Source organism: Dendrobates tinctorius, unplaced genomic scaffold (genome assembly GCF_039654945.1).
Source record: "Dendrobates tinctorius isolate UK_male_01 unplaced genomic scaffold, ASM3965494v1 ptg000016l, whole genome shotgun sequence".
Classification (NCBI taxonomy): domain Eukaryota; kingdom Metazoa; phylum Chordata; class Amphibia; order Anura; family Dendrobatidae; genus Dendrobates; species Dendrobates tinctorius.
In genome coordinates this window covers 78,726,473-78,741,524 of record NW_027361684.1, presented here as the reverse complement: position 1 = coordinate 78,741,524, position 15,052 = coordinate 78,726,473, and the positions used below count along the sequence as shown (strand labels likewise).

The 15,052-nt window shown below is 47.8% G+C and overlaps 1 protein-coding gene across 1 annotated transcript in view; it reads left to right on the top strand.

Annotated features, from left to right (window-relative positions):
• Positions 1-15,052, top strand: part of ANOS1 (anosmin 1) — a 309,454-nt gene that overhangs the window by 17,730 nt on the left and 276,672 nt on the right. The gene's annotated exons all lie outside the window — the stretch shown is intronic.

The following is a 15,052-nucleotide window of genomic DNA, read 5'->3' as shown; positions in this document are numbered from 1 at the left end:
AATATTGTACATTTTCTCAATGATATATTCCGTATGTCATTTCTCATGTTCTGTCCAAATGTCGAAGTGCTACTATATATACAATGTGTCGGCGCTGCACATAAGAACTCGTTATATCACAGTACAGCCAAGGGGCGCTGCACTAATTCATTATCCAGATGTTTTATTGCCTTGGATCTGAGTGTAGGAAATCATATAAAACATATGCCATGTGTGCAAAGTAATGATATATTTACTGAGCGTATGCATTCAGAATATGTATGTTTTACATCCCTGATTGTACAACTTTGTATATATAGATGCATAGAACAATGTTTTATGGCTGTTTAGTATTTCCCCAAGTTCTCGGTATGATATTGGCAGCCATCTTGGTATTCTGAACCCTGGCTGCATCATCAATGACCGTGTTATATAATGAAATCACTAAGCTGATTTACCAGTGCTTGGCACGATATGGTCTTTTGAGGTCTATTGTTATAATTACTGTACAGATTGGATTTGATAACTGAATCTCAAGTAGGACAAATTACATTTTAATTACAGCGATGAGCTCTGCCAGCGAGGACATGTCTCTACCTGACTGGAAGGCCCAGATCGTATATTAATCATCGGCTCATGTTCCTCCAAACTGAAATGATCAACGTTCACAGCCAACAAAAATCAGATTATGATTAAAATGCATTAGGCGGTGAGGGCACGGAGAGCGCCGATGCTTCAGCGTGGTGTAAACATCTCGCTCATCGCAGTTTACAGAATCCCCTATGAATTAAGTACATTTTACTAGGAGGAAATATTTCTTCCTTTCATGTAGAAATACATGAAGAATATTAAATAATGCAGAACACAATAATTCTGCCTTAGAACTAATCCTCAAATGGAAATATTAATATCAAAGCAACTTACAGGCATCTCTCTGTAGATTCGGATTTTACCAGTCTAGGATATGCACTAAGTGTCTGACAACACCCTCTGCAATGTGATATCATATTAATGGTTAAAGACTTTGAGATTTCTATTACAATATCGTCAGAAAACTTTAGAGAACACTCATATAGCAGGAATTGTCAGATGGGCTGTTTTTAAGTTCCCAACATTCTTAAAGTGGTGTGCTCCTCTTCTGTCTTTGGGACCGCTGCTTCCTGGCTTTCTGCTTGCCGAGAGACAGTGTACTCTTAAAGATTGGCAGTACCAACCTAAACTGGTCTAAACTCTGAGCTCCCCTATGCTGCTATTTGGGACAGCTTTGCCTCTAGTCTAGAGCATGAGATTAGCACTGAAGCTGGGCAGATACAGATAACTTCAGAACAGCAAAGAGTTGCAAATGTGCTTCTTGTTTAGGAAACTGGCCACGTTATGGTGATCTGTAACCTTGATGACCAGCAGTAACATAGAATTAAGATACTACTCCAGACTTAAACTGAAAAGTTGCTTGATTTTACCAGAACTTTGCCATTTTAACCATTAGCAAACATGAGACAACCTCTTTAAGAATAACTGAATCTGACGCTATCCTGTAGTTGTGTTTGACGTGTGGTCAGCAGAGCTAATACTTTAGCAATTTGTTGGCTTAGCTCCTCATGTCACATTTAATAACCATTTGTTTCTGTGGAAAATTGTTGGCACATCCATCCAGTAAAATGAAAAATCTTTATGTAGATATCCATAAAAGCAGGTGGAACCATATAGCAGCTTAAAAACTGATGCGTTTCTGGTGCGACAAACGCCCAATGACGTGGCTTCTGGACCCGGGTCCCACGGATCTTCATGTTCTTGCCAGATTATTGAATTTTTTTGCACTAAAGCTTAAATTCTCCCAAAACCTGAACATTGTTGTGACGGAATTAACTGAGACGAGACAATACACATCTCATCTATGCCTAACAGGATATATGGGTTTGTATAAGGCCTCATTCAGGTGTCCGTTTTTCAAAAATGTGTTCTGTGTTTTTCACAGATACAACAGATACTCATTAAAGTCTATGGTGCTATCCCCATGTCCGTGTGTTTCTGCAGACCATGTGTCAATGAAAAAATGACTGAGACATGTTAGCCTTTGATCACATTCAGGGATCAAAATTAGCCATACAAGTCTATGGGTGAAAATCATGGACATCGCACGAAGGGCATCAGTGTACAATCCGTGTGCTGCTTACAGTGTACAATCCGCGTGCTGCCTGTGATTCACATTGGCATGGATAGGAGAAGCTTTTCAGATTATCAATCTCAGTTCACAATCGCATACAAGATTTCTCTCGCGCATCACCCCTACTCTGGAACTCTCTACCACAACATATCAGACTCTCGCCTACCATCGAAACCTTCAAAAAGAGCCTGAAGACCCACCTCTTCCGACAAGCCTATAACCTGCAGTAACCACCGATCGACCAAACCGCTGCACGACCAGCTCTACCCTCGCCTACTGTATTATCACCCATCCCTTGAAGATTGTGAGCCCTCGCGGGCAGGGTCCTCTCTCCTCCTGTACCAGTTATGACTTGTATTGTTTAAGATTATTGTACTTGTTTTTATGTATACCCCTCCTCACATGTAAAGTGCCATGGAATAAATGGCGCTATAACAATAAATAATAATAATAATAATAATAATTATATACTGATATACTGATATGTCAAACGGACAAACTGACCAAACACTGGTGAAAATCAGATCTGAAACACTGATGATGTTCGGAAGGATTTTGTGTATGTGAAAAATCATAGACGTCTGAATGAGGCGTAATGGATAGGTATAAGACTGCACACTCTAAAGGTGCATCGACTAAGTTGTTCTGTTGTTGTGGTGCAAGTATTTTCTTGTCATTAAGAATCTATCGTTGTGAATGACATTCAGTGTTCCCTATGATCCTCTGTTATCCAAACATTGTCTAATATGTGCTGTATATACATGTTCTAAACCAGGTGAAGAAACACCATTTATTTCCTTCCTCCCATGTCTCTACCATCCCACATCACAGGGAAACAGGAAGACTATGAAATAATAATGACATTTCTACAATAACCTGGCGTGAAGCAGAATTGTACTTTGTAATGACACCTGAGTCAGCAGATGAACCTGCCTATGTAAAATAGTGGCCTTACACTCGCCTTATTTCCATTTTAGTGTGTGTTGAAGATCTTTATTTAATTTTTCACTATAACAGACCAGTGTCTTGTGCGCAATTATCTTTAATATTGGCTGCAGCTAGGACACTAATCTAATAATGTCCCCTTAGTATTCTTAGGGAATTTTTTTTTATCTTTTTGCTGTTATTTTTCTTGAATTACCTACACTTCTAAATTGTTTAAGTATACAACTACCGTCATATAGTGTGAATCCTATAACTCATATACATAACCTGCAAAAAAGCTGCCAAATGATAATGGTTAGAGTTGAGCGACTTTTGGTTTTTTAGGGTCGCGTTTCGTTTCGTGAAACCCGACTTTTCCAAAAGTCGGGTCGAGCAAGATCGTCCGATTATAGGGAAAAGTCGGGGTCGTCCCGAAACACGAAACCCAATGTAAGTCAATGGGGAATAAAAGTCGGCAGTGAGAGGAGGACAGGAAACACACCTACAGTGCCCATTTGAATGCCAAAAGCATCAATTCTTCTTACTTAAGCTTGTCAACCTTAATTAACTTCATAATATAAGTTAAGCACTGAAAAATGGGGGTTATTTGAATAAAGTTGTGGGGGGGGGGGGCTGGCTGCAGGTTTTCATGTGCCCTGGGCGAAAGAGCGCCCCTTTAACACATACCACAACTCATCATGCTCCGATACGGCAAAGAAATAGCGGTATAGTCCAATGAAAAATACCTCACTTTTTACATCTCATGACGAGGCCCATCTATTTCTCCATCCAGAATCATTGGTCCCATATAATGTTTGAAACAGTATATGATGAGCTCCACATAATGCTACAGTATATGTTGGTCCCCATGGATGAAGCTCCACTGTCTTATGGGCCCAAATAATGCTCCAAACATAATGGGCCCCATTTCTAATGCTCTAGTGTATAATGGGCCCTGTAAATGCTGCTCCAGTGTCTGATGTCCACCTTTGGAATGTTCCAGTGTATGGTGGGCCCCATCTATCATTCTCCAGAGTATAGTGCTCCCCAAAAATTGCTGTCCCAACATTGAAAACAATCAAATAAGTCTCCTCGCTAGTGAATCCCTGTACTTGTCTGGATTCCTCGTCGTCCCCATCTTCCATCTCACTGCACAGTATTTCAACTTTGCAAGTGCTGTGATCCTGAGCAAGCAGGGGGGGCCCACTCGTTGGCGACGGCACTGGCACAGGGCCCCTGATAGTACGATGGTGTGTCTGATGGCGGGTGGGTCGAACCTGCACTTTCATCTGCAGCTTCCTCTTTGTCACCGTGTAAGATGGAACTGTATATGGGAAGGGTAACCTGAGTTTCATCAGGGTCAGATTCAGGTCGTGTAGCGTGCGAGGGGAATGTAGTGGTCTGGGACAATGTACCAGCAGATTCATCGAGCAGTGGCTGGGCATCAGTGCACTTGTGTCGCCCCCAGGAGTACGGTCGCCACAGTGGCATTACCTTCTTCCTAGGGAGTGTGATGTCATGCTTGGGAGCAACGAAGGATCTCTCTAGCAGGTTAACTGATTGGGCGGCGTTATTCCCACGAGTCATGACCCTCCAAACAGCGTTCATGAAGGCAAAGTGTTTGTTTTACGTGGGCAGTATGGTTGCAAAGCTGAACCTTAAAGGAATGTCCAGAAGGGCACCACCAGGAGTGGAGCCTACGGTTAAATTCGACTCCACCTGGGAAACCTCAACCATGCCAGCTACAGAACAGATGCACACATTGCAAGCTTAATTCCGTTAACGAACGAGACTCCGTCATGCCCCGCGGTCCGAGTCCGGCTTACTAGAGGGACACGTGAGGCTCTGGCACATGAGATTGGCCAATAACTGGTGTGTCATGCCCTTACATGTCCGTGGCTGCATGTGCGCTACACTGAAAAGGCCAGCGTTTGTCGCTTACAGGTGCAGATAACCCGCTGAACAACGTTAGTGATGGGGATCAATGATTACAATTATTACCCGCGAACAATGATTTCCCAGTAAGTGCAGGTCAACCGCAGTTCCAGAATTAGGCCTAACCGTCATTCCTGAAAAAATGAAAAACTTACGTGTGCAAACCACAGGTGCTGTAGCTTGCTTAACAGCTCGCCAGCCGTTCTCACGCCCAGTATGGATTACACGTGATTGCACAAAGGTGAGAAAGGGTACCGTATCCCCAGATAACATGTATGGATAGCGTACACATTCAAAATATATGTCTATACATCAGGAGGCAGGCTCAGACGGTGTTAGGCCCAGTATGGATTGCACGTGATTGCACAAAGGTGAGAAAGGGTACCGTATCCCCAGATAACATGTATGGATAGCGTACACATTCAAAATATATGTCTATACATCAGGAGGCAGGCTCAGACGGTGTTAGGCCCAGTATGGATTGCACGTGATTGCACAAAGGTTAGAAAGGGTACCGTATCCCCGGATAACATGTATGGATAGCGTACACATTCAAAATATATGTCTCAGGAGGCAGGCTCAGACGGTGTTAGGCCCAGTATGGGTTGCACGTGATTGCACAAAGGTTAGAAAGGGTACCGTTTCCCCGGATAACATGTATGGATAGCGTACACATTCAAAATATATGTCTCAGGAGGCAGGCTCAGACGGTGTTAGGCCCAGTATGGATTGCACGTGATTGCACAAAGGTTAGAAAGGGTACCGTATCCCCGGATAGCATGTATGGATAGCGTACACATTCAAAATATATGTCTCAGGAGGCAGGCTCAGACGGTGTTAGGCCCAGTATGGATTGCACGTGATTGCACAAAGGTTAGAAAGGGTACCGTTTCCCCGGAAAACATGTATGGATAGCGTACACATTCAAAATATATGTCTCAGGAGGCAGGCTCAGACGGTGTTAGGCCCAGTATGGATTGCACGTGATTGCACAAAGGTTAGAAAGGGTACCGTATCCCCGGATAACATGTATGGATAGCGTACACATTCAAAATATATGTCTCAGGAGGCAGGCTCAGACGGTGTTAGGCCCAGTATGGATTGCACGTGATTGCACAAAGGTTAGAAAGGGTACCGTATCCCCGGATAACATGTATGGATAGCGTACACATTCAAAATATATGTCTCAGGAGGCAGGCTCAGACGGTGTTAGGCCCAGTATGGATTGCACGTGATTGCACAAAGGTTAGAAAGGGTACCGTTTCCCCGGATAACATGTATGGATAGCGTACACATTCAAAATATATGTCTCAGGAGGCAGGCTCAGACGGTGTTAGGCCCAGTATGGATTGCACGTGATTGCACAAAGGTTAGAAAGGGTACCGTTTCCCCGGATAACATGTATGGATAGCGTACACATTCAAAATATATGTCTATACATCAGGAGGCAGGCTCAGACGGTGTCAGGCACAGTATGGATTTGACGGCCCAGACTACACAGCGGAGGAGCAGGGAGAGGTAAAGATTGCAAATGCTGGGGCCCTGCCCAAGCAAGGGGGGCCCACTCGTGGGCGTCGGTACTGGCACGGGGCCCCTCATAGTACGGCGGTGTGTCTGACGGCGGGTGTGCACCACCACCGTCAGAGACACTTGATTGCACTATGAAGGACCCTGTACCAGTGCCCGCGCCCAGAGTCGGCCTACCCACCTGTCCAGGGCAACGGCACTCGCACGGTGTTGTGCGCTAGGTGGTGACCCCGGCCATGGGGGGGGAGGCAGCACAGTTAGGGAGTTTTAGAAAGTGGCATATGTTGATGTTGGACATTCAGCTGATACAAAAGGTGAAATAGGTCAAGTCCCAGGAAGAGGTGGACCAAAGCAAGCCATTTTTCTGTCACCCTATGTGTCATCAGAGGAAGGTGGGACAAAATCCTTGGAAACCTATGCGTGGTTCATTTTAATGAAGGTTAGATCATCCACATTTTGGGGTGACAGACGGGTCCATTTTTCTGTCAGGATTGATCCAGCTGCACTGAAGACTCTTTCCGATAGCACACTTGCAGCTGGGCAAGCGAGCTCCTGTAAGGCATATTGTGCCAATTCAGGCCAGGTGTCCAGTTTAGCGGCCCAATAGTCAAAGGGGAATGACCTGTGTGGGAGAACATCGATATGGGAGGAAAAGTAGTTTGTAACCATAATTGACAACTGCTGTCTCCTGTCACTTTCCATCGATGCAGTATTACCAGTTGTGTGAGCGGTACTTGAAAAATCAGTCCACAACATTGTAATGAAACCCCTGTCTCCAACGCCACTTCTGCTGTGTGCACCACGAACACCTCTGCCAAGCTGCCCCCGGCCCGTACGGCTCGTGTGAGAACCATCACCGCTGCTGTGTGCTGGGAATGCCTCAAGCAACCGATTTACCAGAGTTGCTTGTTTATTAGCCAATATTAGGTCAAGGTTCTCCTGTGGCATGATGTTTTGTAATTTGCCTTTATAGCGTGGATCCAGGATGCTGGCCAACCAGTAGTCGTCATCGTTCATCATTTTGGCAATGCGTGGGTCCCTTTTTAGGATCTGCAAGGCATAATCTGACATGTGGGCCAATGTTCCCGGTGTCAATGATGCACTGCGAGTGCTGGTTGGAGGAGCACTTTCTGGCAAATCCACATCCCTCCAGTCACGCACAAACCCTGTACCAGACCTTGCCACGCCAACATTTTCACTTGCCCCACGAGATGCATCCTCCTCCCCTAAGTAATCATCCCCATCATCCTCCTCCTCCTCCTCTTCTTCCTCCACCTCGTCCAGGAGAGGTCCCTGAGCAGACAATGGCTGAATGTCATCAAGGATTCCCTCCTCCTCTTCCTCCTCATCAACATTGGCTGCAGACGCTTGCTCCTTAAGGTGCGTCAAAGTTTGCATGAGCAGACGCATAAGTGGGATGCTCATTCTTAGGATGGCGTCATCTGCGCTTACCAGCCGTGTGCATTCCTCAAAACACTGAAGGACTTTACAGAGGTCTTTCAGCTTCGACCACTGCACACCTGTCAACTCCATGTCTGCTCTCAAAGTGCCTGGCCGTGTATCCTCCCACAAATGCATTATGGCCTGCCTCTGCTCGCACAGCCGCTCCACCATGTGCAGGGTGGAGTTCCACCTTGTTGCAATGTCGATAATGAGGCGGTGGTTGGGAAGGTGGAGCAATCGCTGCAGCTTCTGCATACGAACGGAGTGTACAGGCGACCGGCGGATGTGCGCGCACAGTCTTCGCACCTTCTGGAGCAGGGCTGTTAACTCCGGATAATTTTTGAGGAAGCACTGCACCACCAGGTTCAAGGTGTGAGCCAAGCAAGGTATATGGCTGAGTTTTGAAAGGGCTATGGCTGCCACAAAATTACGGCCGTTATCACTAACTACCTTGCCTGCCTCAAGATGTACACTGCCCAGCCATGACTCAGTTTGTCGCTTCAAGTACTCGGCCAGCACCTCGGCGGTGTGTCTGTTGCCCAAACACATCATCTGCAACACAGCCTGCTGACGCTTTCCACTAGCTGCTCGATAGGGGGACACATCGTGTGCAACAGTGGCAGCTGCAGATGGAGTGCTCGTACGACTGCGCTCTGTGGACGAGCTTTCGCTACCGGAGGAGGAGGAGGGTCGAACGCCTACAGCCAACTGTTTCCTATACCGTGGGCTAGGCAGCACTGTCCCACCACCGCTGTCCCCTGTGGACCCTGCATCCTCCACATTAACCCAGTGCGCAGTGATGGATACTTAACGGCCCTGGCCATGCCGACTGGACCATGCATCAGTTGTGAGGTGCACCTTTCCGCTCACTGACTGCTTGAGTGCATGGACAATGCGGTCTTTCACATGATGGTGGAGGGCTGGGATGGCTTTGCGAGAGAAGTGGCGACTGGGTAGGTCATAGCGTGGTACTGCATAGGCCATGAGTTCGCAGAAAGCTGTGCTTTCCACCAACCGAAAGGGCATCATCTCAAACGAGATTAGTTTGGCAATGTGGGCGTTCAAACCCAGTGTACGCGGATGAGAGACTGAGTACTTTCTTGACCTACTCATAGTGTCTGGGAGGGTGAGCTGGACTTGAGAGCTGCATATGGTGGAAGTAGCGGTGGACAGGGTGGACTGAGAGAGGGTTGATGATGGTGATGGAGTTGGTGTTCTTTCTGATGGCCTAGAATCAGTCTTTCGTTGATATAACAGTGGGATTCCCTGACTGCTGTGGCCTTGCAACGACACCTCAACATTTGCTGCTGTGCTAACCGGTGGGCTTACAGTGGGGGAAACAATGTAGCGTTGCTGACTACCTTCATTGTGATCAGTTGCACATGTGGCACTTGAGGTTTGGTGTTGTGTCCACGCTTGCAAGTGCATGCTGGTTAAATGTCTAAGCATGCAACTGGTATTCAAATTTTTCAGATTTTTCCCTCGGCTAAAGGTCTTTGCGCACTTCTTACAGATAACCTTGGCCTGATCATGAGGATTTTGTTCAAAAAAGTGCCACACTGCACTCTTCCTACTTTGGCAGACATTTTGCGGCCTAGCACGCTGTGATCTTTTGACCCTCTGGACAAGCTGTCCAGCAACTCTTTTGATGTTTGGAACCTGTCTTTGGAGTGCTCCGGGCCTGCCAGATAACAGCTGTTGCGATGTCGATGTCTGCTGTGGATGCTCCTCATCTGAGCTATTGGAAGCAGCACCCTCTTCCCCCAATGGATGCCAATCTGGGTCAACAACTGGGTCATCCATCACCTCCTCTTCTATGTCATGTGCACCTTCCTCTGTGTCACCGTGTATGGTGGTATAGTGTGCGGGAAGGGGCACCTGAGTCTCATCAGGGTCAGAATCTGGCTCTGTACACTGCGAGGACAATGTAGTGCTCTGAGTGAATGTACCAGCAGAATCATCCATCAGCGGCTGTGCATCAGTGCACTCCATGTCAGATTCATCTTGGCCTGGGTAATTCACCATTTCACTTGATAATCCAGGCATGGTATGTGAAAACAGCTCCATGGAGTAATCAGTAGTATGGCCTGCATCATCCTTCAATCTTGGTTGGGGTGAAGGACACAAGGAAAGGTGTGGTTCATGAACATGAGCCTCCAATGACGACTCAGTGCTTTTACTTTTTACAACTGAAGAAGAGGAGGCGATAGAGCTGGAGGCTGAGTCAGCAATGTAAGACAAAACTTTTTCCTGATGCTCTGGCTTTAAAAGCGGTTTGCCAACTCCTAGAAAACTAAGCGTTCGAGGCCTTATGTAGCCAGACGATGACGCAGGCTCAGCACCTCCTGCATTCGGTCCTATTTTGCTCTTGCCACTACCATCAGATCCACCACCAACACCATCATTACCAGCTGCCAACCCCCGCCCAATTCCATGGCCTCTTCCACCAGCCTTCCTCATTTTTGGTAGAAATGTAGACAAAATCCAACAAACTATATAGTAATGTAAAACAAGGTACAAGGTGTCTATCAGGGCCGGACTGGGACTAAAATTCAGCCCTGGCATTTGAAGTTACACAGGCCCACTAGTCACATGGTGACTATATAATATCTTTGTACACTTGTAGTTTACAAGAAGTGAGAGGAGATTAACACGACTATATAACATGTAGTCATAGCTGTGCCCAGGATTTCAGCTCAGTCCTATTTATTGCTTTTAGGTACAGTACTCCTCCCAAATCTCTGTCCCCTTTTGTATGCATGATTACAGAATTCCTGGCAGAACTGCTATCCATTGGGCAACCAGACCCCCTGGTCATAGCCGCCCCTATCATACCTCCCAACTTTTGAAGAAGGGAAAGATGGACAAAGACTGCGGCGCGCAAATTTTGGCCACGCACAGCCACACCCATTTCACAAATAGTCACACCCATGTCCACACCTAATCGCACCCATTTAGCACTGCTGATTACACTGACTGGTACTGAGGGCACAGTGGCTGGCATTATGGGCACACTGACTGGCACTAAGGAAGAGAGAAAACAGAGAGAGAGAGAAAAAAGAAAACAGAGAGAGCGAGAAAGAAAGGGGAAAGAAAGAAAGAACAGTGAGACAAAGAAAGAACAGTGAGAGACAGAGAAAGAACAGAGAGAGAAAGAAAGAGGGGAAAGAAAGAACAGAGAGAGACAGAGAAAGAACAGAGAGAGAAAGAAAGAAGTAAAGAAAAGAAAGAACAGAGAGAGAGGAAAGAAAAAGAAAGAGGGGAAGAAAGAACAGAGAGAGAAAGAAAAAGAGAGAAAGAAATAAAGAAAGATTCTACAAAGATACTATAGCAGCCCGGCTCCCATTGTAGTGCCCACCTGAGCCTCCCGGTGCAGGACCTATCATGATCCGCTCACATGGCCGGCATCCCCGATTCCAAGGCGATCCTGCTGTCTGCGCTGTCGGAGGAGGACACGGTGATGGATCTGAAGCATTCCTGGTTCCGTCACAATCTCCTCAAGAAATTATCTCATTTCCGGTCAGCTTCCAGCACATCACTTCAGGTGGAACGTCATGTGTGTGTTTTAAAATGCTCCTCGGGGCTCCGCCGTGTACTCCTGTGTCCGTGGGAAAAGCACGCTTTGTATGCTTTTTACACACTTGGCTCCGCTCCGTACATCCCGTACATATGTGGCTCCACTCCATACACACACGGCTCCACTCTGTCCACCTCGTACATGCGTGGCTCCTCTCCGTACATCTCGTACACACAGGGCTCCGCTCCGTACACCTCGTACACACACGGCTCCTCTCCGTACACCTCGTACACACACACGGCTCCTCTCCGTACATCTCGTACACACTTGGCTCCGCTCCGTACATCCCGTACACATATGGCTCCACTCCATACACACACGGCTCCACTCTGTCCACCTCGTACACGCGTGGCTCCTCTCCGTACATCTCGTACACACAGGGCTCCGCTCCGTACACCTCGTACACACACGGCTCCTCTCCGTACACCTCGTACACACACACGGCTCCTCTCCGTACATCTCGTACACACTTGGCTCCGCTCCGTACATCCCGTACACATATGGCTCCACTCCATACACACACGGCTCCACTCTGTCCACCTCGTACACGCGTGGCTCCTCTCCGTACATCTCGTACACACAGGGCTCAGCTCCTTACACCTCGTACACACACGGCTCCTCTCCGTACACCTCGTACACACGGCTCTGCTCCGTACACCTCGTACACGCGCGGCTCCACCTCGTACACACACACGGCTCCGCTCCGTACACCTCGTACACACGGCTCCTCTCCGTACACCTCGTACACACGGCTCCTCTCCGTACACCTCGTACACACGGCTCCTCTCCGTACACCTCGTAGACACACGGCTCCGCTCCGTACACCTCGTAGACACACGGCTCCGCTCCGTACACCTCGTACACACACGGCACCGCTCCGTACACCTCGTACACACACAGCACCGCTCCGTACACCTCGTACACACACGGCTCCGCTCCGTACACCTCGCACACACGCGGCTCCGCTCCGTACACCTCATACACACGCGACTCCATTCCGTACACCTCATACACACACAGCTCTGCTACATCCACACTGTAAATCCTGACCCCACACATACATACCTCAACCAGCACCATGACAACAGCAAAGCAGAGTCTTGCAGACGGTAGAGGCAAGGCTGAGCGCACAGGACCTGTGATGAGGTCACAGGAGGGGCGGAGTCAGGGGTGACATGATCGGCGGTCTGGACAAAGGCTCCTGATCATGTGACCCCCTGACTCCTCCCCTCCTGTGACCTCATCACAGGTCCTGCGAACAGAGCGAGCAGGCAAGCGAGTGCGACGCTGTGAGTGGCTGCGGGGGGGAGGGGGTCTCATGCTAAGGCGAGGATGGGGGGCGTGGCGGCTTATCTCCCTGCAGTGCGGGAGGAACTTGGAAACTATCACCGCCGTGCCCGCAGAGGGCCGGCGGCAGGAGCAACAGTGGCCGCAGCAGCTGGCAAGCGGCCAGATGATCGGCGCTGCCGCCCGTGGCCCACGTGACAGCGGCCCAGCGGGAAAATGCCCGGTTGGTTATATTGCCAATCCGGGCCTGGTGTCTATAGGACAGGGGAGATTTTGAATTTCTGCAGACACTTGTGGACACTGGAAACTTTTGGATTGTGTGAGGCCCACTGATATCTGAGCGCTATGTCACAGGCTCGATGGCACAGCTGTGACCAAAGTGACTAGAGGATAAGGGAGATTTTGAATCTCTGCACACACTTTTGGACACTGGACACTTTTGGATTGTGTGAGGCCCAATGAATATCTGAGCGCTATGTGACAGGCTCGATGGCACAGCTGTGACCAAAGTGACTAGAGGATAAGGGAGATTTTGAATCTCTGCACACACTTTTGGACACTGGACACTTTTGGATTGTGTGAGGCCCAATGAATATCTGAGCGCTATGTGACAGGCTCGATGGCACAGCTGTGACCAAAGTGACTAGAGGATAAGGGAGATTTTGAATCTCTGCACACACTTTTGGACACTGGACACTTTTGGATTGTGTGAGGCCCAATGAATATCTGAGCGCTATGTGACAGGCTCGATGGCACAGCTGTGACCAAAGTGACTAGAGGATAAGGGAGATTTTGAATCTCTGCACACACTTGTGGACACTGGACACTTTTGGATTGTGTGAGGCCCAATGAATATCTGAGCGCTATGTGACAGGCTCGATGGCACAGCTGTGACCAAAGTGACTAGAGGATAAGGGAGATTTTGAATTTCTGCAGACACTTGTGGACACTGGACACTTTTGGATTGTGTGAGGCCCACTGATATCTGAGCGCTATGTCACAGGCTCGATGGCACAGCTGTGACAAAAGTGACTAGAGGATAAGGGAGATTGGATTGCTTTTAAAAAAGCAGTTTGCAGAGCAGTGGGTAGACAGCAATGCCAGCCTGTCAGGAAGCCATAAAAGGCAGCCCAACAACCAACACCACTGATACACCACAATATAGCCTCCCCTTGCACTGCACACACAGTGACTGGTGTGTTGTGCAGGCCAAATTGCTAGCAGCAGAAGCAGTTTTTTTTTCTTCTCAGCAGGACAAAAAAAAAAATTGGGATTGCTTTTAAAAAAGCAGTTTGCAGAGCAGTGGGTAAACAGCAATGCAGGAATGTCAGGAAGCCTTAGAAGGCAGCCCAACAACCAACACCACTGATACACCACTATATAGCCTCCCCTTGCACTGCACACACAGTGACTGGTGTGTTGTGCAGGCCAAATCGCTAGCAGCAGAAGCAGTTTTTTTGTCTTCTTCCCTGCCTAACGCTCTCCCTACAGAATCAGCAGCAACCTCTCCCTATACTGAGATCGGCAGAAGTAAGATGGCGGTCGGCGTGCACGCCCTTTTATACCCCCTGTGACGCCCACCAAAGCAAGCCAATCACTTGCATGCCCTTCTGAAAGATGGTGGTGACCCCTGCCTATGTCATCACGTTGCCCACAGTGTCCGTGGATCCTGATTGGCTGAAAAAGAGCACAAAACAAACTTTTGAAACGCGACTTTGGCGCGTAAGTCGCCGACCTCGTGGCCGACCTCATCCTAGGGTCGGGTTTCGTTTCATGAAACCCGACTTTGCCAAAAGTCGGCGACTTTTGAAATTTTTCGACCCGTTTCGCTCAACTCTACTAATGGTATGAATCATTAATCCAGTTAAATAAAAATTTTTTAGAATATCAAATGCCCTTGAAAAAGCAATGGTGAAACATGCATCGGACAACATTTAGGATGTCGCCATATTGGTATTGTTGGCTGTTGCTCTCTTATTACTCTGTCTCAGCTCCTCCTCCTCTCATGACAACGGGTATTCGCGATACCTATACCGTAGAATCCCCCATCTACTTTAGGATTGCCGAACCCATTAAATGATGACTCGCACACCTTTATTGGATAAATTGGCCACAGCAGCCTTTTATTAATATTTTAACAAAACATTTATAAAACAATGTTCCCAAAGGAGGGGAGGTCCTCGAGGCCCTAAAATTGTAACTGCCACAGGTCAATG